Source organism: Schistocerca americana, chromosome 1 (assembly GCF_021461395.2).
Source record: "Schistocerca americana isolate TAMUIC-IGC-003095 chromosome 1, iqSchAmer2.1, whole genome shotgun sequence".
Classification (NCBI taxonomy): Eukaryota; Metazoa; Arthropoda; class Insecta; order Orthoptera; family Acrididae; genus Schistocerca; species Schistocerca americana.
The window spans coordinates 417,114,221-417,126,888 of record NC_060119.1 but is presented as its reverse complement, the minus strand read 5'-3'; the positions used below and the strand labels follow the sequence as shown (position 1 = coordinate 417,126,888).

General features: G+C 55.6%; 9 non-coding genes and 1 pseudogene across 9 annotated transcripts; all 10 read right to left on the bottom strand.

Moving 5' to 3' along the window:
* Window positions 1-3,712: 3,712 nt before the first annotated feature.
* On the bottom strand, window positions 3,713-3,824 carry LOC124554670 (annotated as a pseudogene).
* Window positions 3,825-4,559: 735 nt separating this feature from the next.
* LOC124553241 lies at window positions 4,560-4,752 on the bottom strand. Its single transcript, XR_006968022.1, has one exon. It is a non-coding gene; the product is annotated as a U2 spliceosomal RNA (small nuclear RNA).
* A 735-nt stretch (window positions 4,753-5,487) lies between these two features.
* LOC124553234 lies at window positions 5,488-5,680 on the bottom strand. The gene has a single exon (XR_006968021.1). It is a non-coding gene; the product is annotated as a U2 spliceosomal RNA (small nuclear RNA).
* Window positions 5,681-6,415: 735 nt separating this feature from the next.
* LOC124553219 lies at window positions 6,416-6,608 on the bottom strand. The gene has a single exon (XR_006968020.1). It is a non-coding gene; the product is annotated as a U2 spliceosomal RNA (small nuclear RNA).
* A 735-nt stretch (window positions 6,609-7,343) lies between these two features.
* On the bottom strand, window positions 7,344-7,536 carry LOC124553213. The gene has a single exon (XR_006968019.1). It is a non-coding gene; the product is annotated as a U2 spliceosomal RNA (small nuclear RNA).
* Window positions 7,537-8,271: 735 nt separating this feature from the next.
* On the bottom strand, window positions 8,272-8,464 carry LOC124553206. Its single transcript, XR_006968018.1, has one exon. It is a non-coding gene; the product is annotated as a U2 spliceosomal RNA (small nuclear RNA).
* A 735-nt stretch (window positions 8,465-9,199) lies between these two features.
* On the bottom strand, window positions 9,200-9,392 carry LOC124553198. Its single transcript, XR_006968017.1, has one exon. It is a non-coding gene; the product is annotated as a U2 spliceosomal RNA (small nuclear RNA).
* Window positions 9,393-10,127: 735 nt separating this feature from the next.
* Window positions 10,128-10,320, bottom strand: LOC124553187. The gene has a single exon (XR_006968014.1). It is a non-coding gene; the product is annotated as a U2 spliceosomal RNA (small nuclear RNA).
* A 735-nt stretch (window positions 10,321-11,055) lies between these two features.
* On the bottom strand, window positions 11,056-11,248 carry LOC124553176. The gene has a single exon (XR_006968013.1). It is a non-coding gene; the product is annotated as a U2 spliceosomal RNA (small nuclear RNA).
* A 735-nt stretch (window positions 11,249-11,983) lies between these two features.
* On the bottom strand, window positions 11,984-12,176 carry LOC124553165. Its single transcript, XR_006968012.1, has one exon. It is a non-coding gene; the product is annotated as a U2 spliceosomal RNA (small nuclear RNA).
* Window positions 12,177-12,668: the final 492 nt, after the last annotated feature.

The following is a 12,668-nucleotide window of genomic DNA, read 5'->3' as shown; positions in this document are numbered from 1 at the left end:
CGTCAATCTTCTGCCAGGGAGCCAGCAGGGAAGCGTCCAGGTGCTGCAAGTCGCGTCGAATTGCCGCGATCGCATCCGTTGGCGTCTGCGTGACTTTGTACCCGGTGGGAACGCCAAGATGGAGGTAGGCGTCACCCGCACCGAGCACGGCTGGTTCTCCCCCTTGCAGGGCGAATACCGAGCCTAGCGTCTGCCGACGGCGGATGTGAAGCGTGGCACACTTCGACGGCTTGAAGGTAAGCCCGGCCCACGTCGCCGCCTCACCCACAACATTGAGGAGCGTCTGCATCGCCTCCGAATCCCGCGCCAGAAGCACGATATCGTCCGCATACGCCAGTGCACTCACACTGACGCCGCTAAGCGGAATACCACACTCATTTCTGAGTGAGGTTGCGGCGCGAAGTACCGGCTCGAGCGCGAGATTAAAGACGATGGGCGACAGTGGACAGCCCTGCTTGACCCCTGCCTGGATCTCTATCTCCTCCGTTAGTCCGTCAGATGTACGGACGCGGGTGGAGCAACCATCGTACATGTCGGCAATTAGATGGTGCAATTGCTCTGGTAGTCCCATCCTGCTCAGTACTCCAAGGAGGTGAGCGTGAGGCACTGAACCGAAAGCATTCGCCAGATCAAGCCATGCAAAGCATGCTTGGCCTCCCCTGCGCCTTGCATCATCAATTGCCGTTTGCACAATGAAGTTGTGCTCGTAGCAGCCTTCAAACGTGCGGAAGCCCTTCTGTTCTGGGGAGAGCAGGTTCAACCGCTCCGCCCAGAGAGAAGTGCGGTCCGCAACGATTGCAGCAAAGAGCTTAGAGATGGTAGAGCTCAATGCTAAAGGCCGCCAGTTTGTCACGTCCGAGACGTCCCCTTTCTTGTGGATGAGGACGGTAGTGGATATTTTCCACTGCACCGGAGTCTTCCGCTCATTCCAGCAGCGCGAGAAGATCTTAGCTAGCACATGGCAGCCAGGATCCTCACGTCGCAAGTCCGAGTAGGTGACTCCGTCTGCCCCAGGAGCAGTATTGCTCGCCTTCTGGAGCCGCTGTTGCACCTCTGAAGGTGTGATCGGCAGCAGGACCTCCTCGCTGACATCAGGAGGCGTGGTGGCGGCAAAGTCCGGGACAGCAGCTGGTGCATCTGAAAGAGAGAAGTCAGATTTAGCATAGATATTTTTAAAGTGCTCCGTGAGCACGCTGCCATCGATTTGGCAGTACGGTGACGTCTCGCCAAGGACGCGCTGCATCGCCTTGCGCCGGTCCGCGCGGTACAGCTTCTGAATCTCAGACGCTGCATTCGCGTCGTACCGACGCTCGGCGGCCGCCGCGCGCCGTGCGCCACGTCCACCGCGCCGCCCACCGCGGCCGCGTGTAGGGGCAGGGGGAGGGGGATTGGCAGCAGCGTCGGCGCGGCCCTGGCCGCGGTGCGCTGCTGCTGGTGGCCCATCCTGTCGACCTCCGGCTGCCTGGCGTTGTGGCTTCGTCTCGGCTATCTCGGAGATGAAGTCCTCGACGACCGCGACGAATGCGCCCCACGGTTGGTTGTGGACGCTCTCCAGGGCCGCCAGCCAGCGCCGCTGCCTCTCCGTTAGCCGAGCGTCGGCCGGGGGAGGGGGGGGCGGAGCTGCCTCAGTTGCGCCCTGTTCGGAGGGTACAGGGGGTCCTGTCAGGTCTGGTGAAGGACGGGAGCCTTGCGGCGGGAGGTTGGGACTGGGACGGTTGTTACGGCGTCGGCGTCTCCTCTTCTTGCTGCCAGTTCTGGGAGACGCAGCTGCAGTCCCTCCGTTCACGTCGCGCCGCTCCGTCGTCTGCGTCGGTGGTGGTGCCGTGCTGCCATCTGGCGTGGGCCGCTCAGTGCTGCTTTCGATTGCCGCGCTGGTGACAGGTGGCGCAGCGGTAGCAGCAGGGGCCGGTGTAGCTTGCGCCGGCCTGGCGCTCGGGTCGGGCGCACCGCGGCTGGTGTTCGCCGCGCCGCCAACAGATGGCCCGGCGGTCGCCAGCGGCCCGCCGCCGGCGCGAGAAACACGGGGTGTAGCTCGCGCCGGCTGACCGGACGCGCCAGCTCGTCCCGGGCCGCTGCTACGCGGACTGGGTGCCCGACGATCGCTACCAGATGGCGCAGTGGTCGTAGGGGTGGCCGGTGTAGCCCGCGCCGGCCGGGCGTCTCCAGGTGTAGCTCGCGCCGGCCTGGCGCTCGGGCCCAGCGCACCGCGGCTGTTGTTCGCCGCGCCGCCAACAGATGGCCCAGCGGTCGCCCGCGCCCTGCCGCCGGCGCGAGATACACGAGGTGTAGCTCGCGCCGGCCGCCCAGGCGCGTTGGCTCGCGCCGGGCCGCTGTTACGCGGACTGGGCGGTATGATGCGCCGTCGGTCCGGGGGCGGTGGTCTGCGTCCTGCAGCACGGCGTCTGTCCCTCCGTGGGGTGACTACGTGCCACTCGTTATCTGTAACAGGAGCTTTCTGATTAGTAGCACTCCCTGCCTGAGCGGAGACGGAGTGACGGGCGTCACTCGACGTAACCGCCGGCAGGGCAGAGGAAACGCGGCGCGTGTACGTCTGCGACCGCACAAGCACCACACCATCCGGTGCATCCGCCGGGCGCGCGGCCTTTGGTGCGTCAACCGGCGGCGCGGCTGCGCCGTGAATGACAACACCAACGGTCGCGGCGAGCGAGGCAGCCTGCCTGCCACTGCCCACCCGCACCGCAGAGCCACCTGTTGGCGGCGTAGCGAATGCGGGCGGCAGTCCCAGGCCGGTACCCACGCTCCCGACAGATGGCGGGCGGGAGGCGCCTGCGGCAGCCGCACGACGTGGCCAGCGTACGCCACTGGGTGCAATGGCCGGCGCGGGCGGCGGCGAGCCGCGGCCCACGCCGGACACTGCGCCTCTGGCCGGAGCGACGCGTTCGGCGGCAGGCGTCGGCAGCGTGCTGCCTTCACCTCCCGAACTTGCGCTCGGCACTCGTGGCGTCGCGGTTGACGGCGCGGAGCGTGTCGGCAGGGGGATGCCAGACCTCCTCGGCGTGCGCACACAAAGTACACACGACGCGGGGGTGGCAACCACCGCCGTCCTGGGCGTCGCAGACGCCTGCACACTCACACAGGGTGAGGGCAAGGCAGCCTGTGAGCCCACCACGCTGCTGCGGGTCAGGACCGCCGCGTATGTTAAACCTAAGTCCAGCCGGTCTGTCCTACTAGCTTCGGGGACCGGACTGGGCTGTGGCCATAGCCCCTCTCTATTATCTAAGGCTAGGCGGCCTATGGTACTAGCTTCCCGAGCCGCTTTCGCCTGTGGCTTTCGCCCAGCACTAACTAAGGACGAAGGGCCTGTCCTACTAGCTTCGGGGGCCCTCGCCTGTGACCTCCCGCCGGCTGACCTCTCTGGGTGCCCCAGAGAGCCAGACACGGCATCGTGTCCCATACTCACTCTCCCCCGACTGGCAGCGCCGGGGGTTGCGGAATCTGCATTGCAGAGCCGCTGGTGTAGCCGCAGCGTCTTCAGCCGCGGGTCGCGTCGGCCGCAAAACTGACACTCGAAAACGGGAACCGTTTCCGGGTCATGCAGCCTCCTGTAGTGGCGGAGAAGGGCCGAGTGGTCCTTGTACTCGCCAAAAGTTGGCCTGCCTGCAGCCTTGGTGACGAAGCAGATCCGGCAGCGGAAGACCTCCGCCGGCAGCGTCACCACAAGCTCCATTGTTCAGGTCGCGGACCTGAAACAGGAGAATAAAAGCGACCGCTTCCCGGTGCAGAAATCAGCCCATATCAGCCCATATTAAGCTGATAAGAACAGATACTACACTTTGATCTTAGCCAAAAGGCCGAGAAGCGATAAGGAAAAACCGCAAGTCGAAGGGCCTAAATGCTTGCAGCGTGTGCGCTCCACATGTGGGAGTGACACACGGTGGTACGGGCCGATATGGCAACAGGCGACCGTCGAAAACATCGCAAAAGCAAGTGCCGGAAAGAAGGACAATTCGCGAGAGCACTCGTCAACAGCCCAGTACTACCCTCCACGGCGAACAGTAAACTGCGACTCCCATTTGAACGCCGCCGGCTGCCAGGGCAGTGGAGAAGCCGTGAGGCCGCCCCACAGCAGCGCCAGGCCGGCGCGAGCTACACCGGCGCGAGGCCGGCGCGAGCTACACCTAGCCGAGTGCTTACATCGTCCACCGCCTACTGCATACGTGTGTACACACGTATTCTGCGTGCGTGCGGCGGCGACGACGACGTTCGCGAGGAGCTAAGGATATAACTCCAAAAAATTTAATTAAAATTATCTGTGGCCGGACCATATGTGACGCCAACGAGGCATCCGAAGGCACTCTTCTGTGCCCATATAAATTACCAGCCTAGTGTAATGCGGCTGCAAGAGCGTTCCGGCTAACCGCAAAAAAAAAAAAAAAAAAAAAAAAACTTCGTAAGATAATGTTAAATTAATTACAAGAAATCGAGGTGTGTAAGCAGCTAACTACTGGGCAAATCGACAACTACAACAAGTTTTGCTACCAGCGGAATATCTGATCACTACAGAATATTAACCCATTTCAGGCTGTGTTTTAATTAATGTTAGGTGGGCCGATCCCGGCGGTACTGCAATGCCGGGCCAACCCGCGACAGAGGTGGAGCAAGCCCCTAGCACTCCGTCATGAGCCAAAAATGAGTTTAATATTCTGGTCCTGCGATGCAGGACGTATCAGATATTAAGCTGATAAGAACAGATACTACACTTTGATCTTAGCCAAAAGGCCGAGAAGCGATAAGGAAAAACCGCAAGTCGAAGGGCCTAAATGCTTGCAGCGTGTGCGCTCCACATGTGGGAGTGACACACGGTGGTACGGGCCGATATGGCAACAGGCGACCGTCGAAAACATCGCAAAAGCAAGTGCCGGAAAGAAGGACAATTCGCGAGAGCACTCGTCAACAGCCCAGTACTACCCTCCACGGCGAACAGTAAACTGCGACTCCCATTTGAACGCCGCCGGCTGCCAGGGCAGTGGAGAAGCCGTGAGGCCGCCCCACAGCAGCGCCAGGCCGGCGCGAGCTACACCGGCGCGAGGCCGGCGCGAGCTACACCTAGCCGAGTGCTTACATCGTCCACCGCCTACTGCATACGTGTGTACACACGTATTCTGCGTGCGTGCGGCGGCGACGACGACGTTCGCGAGGAGCTAAGGATATAACTCCAAAAAATTTAATTAAAATTATCTGTGGCCGGACCATATGTGACGCCAACGAGGCATCCGAAGGCACTCTTCTGTGCCCATATAAATTACCAGCCTAGTGTAATGCGGCTGCAAGAGCGTTCCGGCTAACCGCAAAAAAAAAAAAAAAAAAAAAAAAACTTCGTAAGATAATGTTAAATTAATTACAAGAAATCGAGGTGTGTAAGCAGCTAACTACTGGGCAAATCGACAACTACAACAAGTTTTGCTACCAGCGGAATATCTGATCACTACAGAATATTAACCCATTTCAGGCTGTGTTTTAATTAATGTTAGGTGGGCCGATCCCGGCGGTACTGCAATGCCGGGCCAACCCGCGACAGAGGTGGAGCAAGCCCCTAGCACTCCGTCATGAGCCAAAAATGAGTTTAATATTCTGGTCCTGCGATGCAGGACGTATCAGATATTAAGCTGATAAGAACAGATACTACACTTTGATCTTAGCCAAAAGGCCGAGAAGCGATAAGGAAAAACCGCAAGTCGAAGGGCCTAAATGCTTGCAGCGTGTGCGCTCCACATGTGGGAGTGACACACGGTGGTACGGGCCGATATGGCAACAGGCGACCGTCGAAAACATCGCAAAAGCAAGTGCCGGAAAGAAGGACAATTCGCGAGAGCACTCGTCAACAGCCCAGTACTACCCTCCACGGCGAACAGTAAACTGCGACTCCCATTTGAACGCCGCCGGCTGCCAGGGCAGTGGAGAAGCCGTGAGGCCGCCCCACAGCAGCGCCAGGCCGGCGCGAGCTACACCGGCGCGAGGCCGGCGCGAGCTACACCTAGCCGAGTGCTTACATCGTCCACCGCCTACTGCATACGTGTGTACACACGTATTCTGCGTGCGTGCGGCGGCGACGACGACGTTCGCGAGGAGCTAAGGATATAACTCCAAAAAATTTAATTAAAATTATCTGTGGCCGGACCATATGTGACGCCAACGAGGCATCCGAAGGCACTCTTCTGTGCCCATATAAATTACCAGCCTAGTGTAATGCGGCTGCAAGAGCGTTCCGGCTAACCGCAAAAAAAAAAAAAAAAAAAAAAAAACTTCGTAAGATAATGTTAAATTAATTACAAGAAATCGAGGTGTGTAAGCAGCTAACTACTGGGCAAATCGACAACTACAACAAGTTTTGCTACCAGCGGAATATCTGATCACTACAGAATATTAACCCATTTCAGGCTGTGTTTTAATTAATGTTAGGTGGGCCGATCCCGGCGGTACTGCAATGCCGGGCCAACCCGCGACAGAGGTGGAGCAAGCCCCTAGCACTCCGTCATGAGCCAAAAATGAGTTTAATATTCTGGTCCTGCGATGCAGGACGTATCAGATATTAAGCTGATAAGAACAGATACTACACTTTGATCTTAGCCAAAAGGCCGAGAAGCGATAAGGAAAAACCGCAAGTCGAAGGGCCTAAATGCTTGCAGCGTGTGCGCTCCACATGTGGGAGTGACACACGGTGGTACGGGCCGATATGGCAACAGGCGACCGTCGAAAACATCGCAAAAGCAAGTGCCGGAAAGAAGGACAATTCGCGAGAGCACTCGTCAACAGCCCAGTACTACCCTCCACGGCGAACAGTAAACTGCGACTCCCATTTGAACGCCGCCGGCTGCCAGGGCAGTGGAGAAGCCGTGAGGCCGCCCCACAGCAGCGCCAGGCCGGCGCGAGCTACACCGGCGCGAGGCCGGCGCGAGCTACACCTAGCCGAGTGCTTACATCGTCCACCGCCTACTGCATACGTGTGTACACACGTATTCTGCGTGCGTGCGGCGGCGACGACGACGTTCGCGAGGAGCTAAGGATATAACTCCAAAAAATTTAATTAAAATTATCTGTGGCCGGACCATATGTGACGCCAACGAGGCATCCGAAGGCACTCTTCTGTGCCCATATAAATTACCAGCCTAGTGTAATGCGGCTGCAAGAGCGTTCCGGCTAACCGCAAAAAAAAAAAAAAAAAAAAAAAAACTTCGTAAGATAATGTTAAATTAATTACAAGAAATCGAGGTGTGTAAGCAGCTAACTACTGGGCAAATCGACAACTACAACAAGTTTTGCTACCAGCGGAATATCTGATCACTACAGAATATTAACCCATTTCAGGCTGTGTTTTAATTAATGTTAGGTGGGCCGATCCCGGCGGTACTGCAATGCCGGGCCAACCCGCGACAGAGGTGGAGCAAGCCCCTAGCACTCCGTCATGAGCCAAAAATGAGTTTAATATTCTGGTCCTGCGATGCAGGACGTATCAGATATTAAGCTGATAAGAACAGATACTACACTTTGATCTTAGCCAAAAGGCCGAGAAGCGATAAGGAAAAACCGCAAGTCGAAGGGCCTAAATGCTTGCAGCGTGTGCGCTCCACATGTGGGAGTGACACACGGTGGTACGGGCCGATATGGCAACAGGCGACCGTCGAAAACATCGCAAAAGCAAGTGCCGGAAAGAAGGACAATTCGCGAGAGCACTCGTCAACAGCCCAGTACTACCCTCCACGGCGAACAGTAAACTGCGACTCCCATTTGAACGCCGCCGGCTGCCAGGGCAGTGGAGAAGCCGTGAGGCCGCCCCACAGCAGCGCCAGGCCGGCGCGAGCTACACCGGCGCGAGGCCGGCGCGAGCTACACCTAGCCGAGTGCTTACATCGTCCACCGCCTACTGCATACGTGTGTACACACGTATTCTGCGTGCGTGCGGCGGCGACGACGACGTTCGCGAGGAGCTAAGGATATAACTCCAAAAAATTTAATTAAAATTATCTGTGGCCGGACCATATGTGACGCCAACGAGGCATCCGAAGGCACTCTTCTGTGCCCATATAAATTACCAGCCTAGTGTAATGCGGCTGCAAGAGCGTTCCGGCTAACCGCAAAAAAAAAAAAAAAAAAAAAAAAACTTCGTAAGATAATGTTAAATTAATTACAAGAAATCGAGGTGTGTAAGCAGCTAACTACTGGGCAAATCGACAACTACAACAAGTTTTGCTACCAGCGGAATATCTGATCACTACAGAATATTAACCCATTTCAGGCTGTGTTTTAATTAATGTTAGGTGGGCCGATCCCGGCGGTACTGCAATGCCGGGCCAACCCGCGACAGAGGTGGAGCAAGCCCCTAGCACTCCGTCATGAGCCAAAAATGAGTTTAATATTCTGGTCCTGCGATGCAGGACGTATCAGATATTAAGCTGATAAGAACAGATACTACACTTTGATCTTAGCCAAAAGGCCGAGAAGCGATAAGGAAAAACCGCAAGTCGAAGGGCCTAAATGCTTGCAGCGTGTGCGCTCCACATGTGGGAGTGACACACGGTGGTACGGGCCGATATGGCAACAGGCGACCGTCGAAAACATCGCAAAAGCAAGTGCCGGAAAGAAGGACAATTCGCGAGAGCACTCGTCAACAGCCCAGTACTACCCTCCACGGCGAACAGTAAACTGCGACTCCCATTTGAACGCCGCCGGCTGCCAGGGCAGTGGAGAAGCCGTGAGGCCGCCCCACAGCAGCGCCAGGCCGGCGCGAGCTACACCGGCGCGAGGCCGGCGCGAGCTACACCTAGCCGAGTGCTTACATCGTCCACCGCCTACTGCATACGTGTGTACACACGTATTCTGCGTGCGTGCGGCGGCGACGACGACGTTCGCGAGGAGCTAAGGATATAACTCCAAAAAATTTAATTAAAATTATCTGTGGCCGGACCATATGTGACGCCAACGAGGCATCCGAAGGCACTCTTCTGTGCCCATATAAATTACCAGCCTAGTGTAATGCGGCTGCAAGAGCGTTCCGGCTAACCGCAAAAAAAAAAAAAAAAAAAAAAAAACTTCGTAAGATAATGTTAAATTAATTACAAGAAATCGAGGTGTGTAAGCAGCTAACTACTGGGCAAATCGACAACTACAACAAGTTTTGCTACCAGCGGAATATCTGATCACTACAGAATATTAACCCATTTCAGGCTGTGTTTTAATTAATGTTAGGTGGGCCGATCCCGGCGGTACTGCAATGCCGGGCCAACCCGCGACAGAGGTGGAGCAAGCCCCTAGCACTCCGTCATGAGCCAAAAATGAGTTTAATATTCTGGTCCTGCGATGCAGGACGTATCAGATATTAAGCTGATAAGAACAGATACTACACTTTGATCTTAGCCAAAAGGCCGAGAAGCGATAAGGAAAAACCGCAAGTCGAAGGGCCTAAATGCTTGCAGCGTGTGCGCTCCACATGTGGGAGTGACACACGGTGGTACGGGCCGATATGGCAACAGGCGACCGTCGAAAACATCGCAAAAGCAAGTGCCGGAAAGAAGGACAATTCGCGAGAGCACTCGTCAACAGCCCAGTACTACCCTCCACGGCGAACAGTAAACTGCGACTCCCATTTGAACGCCGCCGGCTGCCAGGGCAGTGGAGAAGCCGTGAGGCCGCCCCACAGCAGCGCCAGGCCGGCGCGAGCTACACCGGCGCGAGGCCGGCGCGAGCTACACCTAGCCGAGTGCTTACATCGTCCACCGCCTACTGCATACGTGTGTACACACGTATTCTGCGTGCGTGCGGCGGCGACGACGACGTTCGCGAGGAGCTAAGGATATAACTCCAAAAAATTTAATTAAAATTATCTGTGGCCGGACCATATGTGACGCCAACGAGGCATCCGAAGGCACTCTTCTGTGCCCATATAAATTACCAGCCTAGTGTAATGCGGCTGCAAGAGCGTTCCGGCTAACCGCAAAAAAAAAAAAAAAAAAAAAAAAACTTCGTAAGATAATGTTAAATTAATTACAAGAAATCGAGGTGTGTAAGCAGCTAACTACTGGGCAAATCGACAACTACAACAAGTTTTGCTACCAGCGGAATATCTGATCACTACAGAATATTAACCCATTTCAGGCTGTGTTTTAATTAATGTTAGGTGGGCCGATCCCGGCGGTACTGCAATGCCGGGCCAACCCGCGACAGAGGTGGAGCAAGCCCCTAGCACTCCGTCATGAGCCAAAAATGAGTTTAATATTCTGGTCCTGCGATGCAGGACGTATCAGATATTAAGCTGATAAGAACAGATACTACACTTTGATCTTAGCCAAAAGGCCGAGAAGCGATAAGGAAAAACCGCAAGTCGAAGGGCCTAAATGCTTGCAGCGTGTGCGCTCCACATGTGGGAGTGACACACGGTGGTACGGGCCGATATGGCAACAGGCGACCGTCGAAAACATCGCAAAAGCAAGTGCCGGAAAGAAGGACAATTCGCGAGAGCACTCGTCAACAGCCCAGTACTACCCTCCACGGCGAACAGTAAACTGCGACTCCCATTTGAACGCCGCCGGCTGCCAGGGCAGTGGAGAAGCCGTGAGGCCGCCCCACAGCAGCGCCAGGCCGGCGCGAGCTACACCGGCGCGAGGCCGGCGCGAGCTACACCTAGCCGAGTGCTTACATCGTCCACCGCCTACTGCATACGTGTGTACACACGTATTCTGCGTGCGTGCGGCGGCGACGACGACGTTCGCGAGGAGCTAAGGATATAACTCCAAAAAATTTAATTAAAATTATCTGTGGCCGGACCATATGTGACGCCAACGAGGCATCCGAAGGCACTCTTCTGTGCCCATATAAATTACCAGCCTAGTGTAATGCGGCTGCAAGAGCGTTCCGGCTAACCGCAAAAAAAAAAAAAAAAAAAAAAAAACTTCGTAAGATAATGTTAAATTAATTACAAGAAATCGAGGTGTGTAAGCAGCTAACTACTGGGCAAATCGACAACTACAACAAGTTTTGCTACCAGCGGAATATCTGATCACTACAGAATATTAACCCATTTCAGGCTGTGTTTTAATTAATGTTAGGTGGGCCGATCCCGGCGGTACTGCAATGCCGGGCCAACCCGCGACAGAGGTGGAGCAAGCCCCTAGCACTCCGTCATGAGCCAAAAATGAGTTTAATATTCTGGTCCTGCGATGCAGGACGTATCAGATATTAAGCTGATAAGAACAGATACTACACTTTGATCTTAGCCAAAAGGCCGAGAAGCGATAAGGAAAAACCGCAAGTCGAAGGGCCTAAATGCTTGCAGCGTGTGCGCTCCACATGTGGGAGTGACACACGGTGGTACGGGCCGATATGGCAACAGGCGACCGTCGAAAACATCGCAAAAGCAAGTGCCGGAAAGAAGGACAATTCGCGAGAGCACTCGTCAACAGCCCAGTACTACCCTCCACGGCGAACAGTAAACTGCGACTCCCATTTGAACGCCGCCGGCTGCCAGGGCAGTGGAGAAGCCGTGAGGCCGCCCCACAGCAGCGCCAGGCCGGCGCGAGCTACACCGGCGCGAGGCCGGCGCGAGCTACACCTAGCCGAGTGCTTACATCGTCCACCGCCTACTGCATACGTGTGTACACACGTATTCTGCGTGCGTGCGGCGGCGACGACGACGTTCGCGAGGAGCTAAGGATATAACTCCAAAAAATTTAATTAAAATTATCTGTGGCCGGACCATATGTGACGCCAACGAGGCATCCGAAGGCACTCTTCTGTGCCCATATAAATTACCAGCCTAGTGTAATGCGGCTGCAAGAGCGTTCCGGCTAACCGCAAAAAAAAAAAAAAAAAAAAAAAAACTTCGTAAGATAATGTTAAATTAATTACAAGAAATCGAGGTGTGTAAGCAGCTAACTACTGGGCAAATCGACAACTACAACAAGTTTTGCTACCAGCGGAATATCTGATCACTACAGAATATTAACCCATTTCAGGCTGTGTTTTAATTAATGTTAGGTGGGCCGATCCCGGCGGTACTGCAATGCCGGGCCAACCCGCGACAGAGGTGGAGCAAGCCCCTAGCACTCCGTCATGAGCCAAAAATGAGTTTAATATTCTGGTCCTGCGATGCAGGACGTATCAGATATTAAGCTGATAAGAACAGATACTACACTTTGATCTTAGCCAAAAGGCCGAGAAGCGATAAGGAAAAACCGCAAGTCGAAGGGCCTAAATGCTTGCAGCGTGTGCGCTCCACATGTGGGAGTGACACACGGTGGTACGGGCCGATATGGCAACAGGCGACCGTCGAAAACATCGCAAAAGCAAGTGCCGGAAAGAAGGACAATTCGCGAGAGCACTCGTCAACAGCCCAGTACTACCCTCCACGGCGAACAGTAAACTGCGACTCCCATTTGAACGCCGCCGGCTGCCAGGGCAGTGGAGAAGCCGTGAGGCCGCCCCACAGCAGCGCCAGGCCGGCGCGAGCTACACCGGCGCGAGGCCGGCGCGAGCTACACCTAGCCGAGTGCTTACATCGTCCACCGCCTACTGCATACGTGTGTACACACGTATTCTGCGTGCGTGCGGCGGCGACGACGACGTTCGCGAGGAGCTAAGGATATAACTCCAAAAAATTTAATTAAAATTATCTGTGGCCGGACCATATGTGACGCCAACGAGGCATCCGAAGGCAC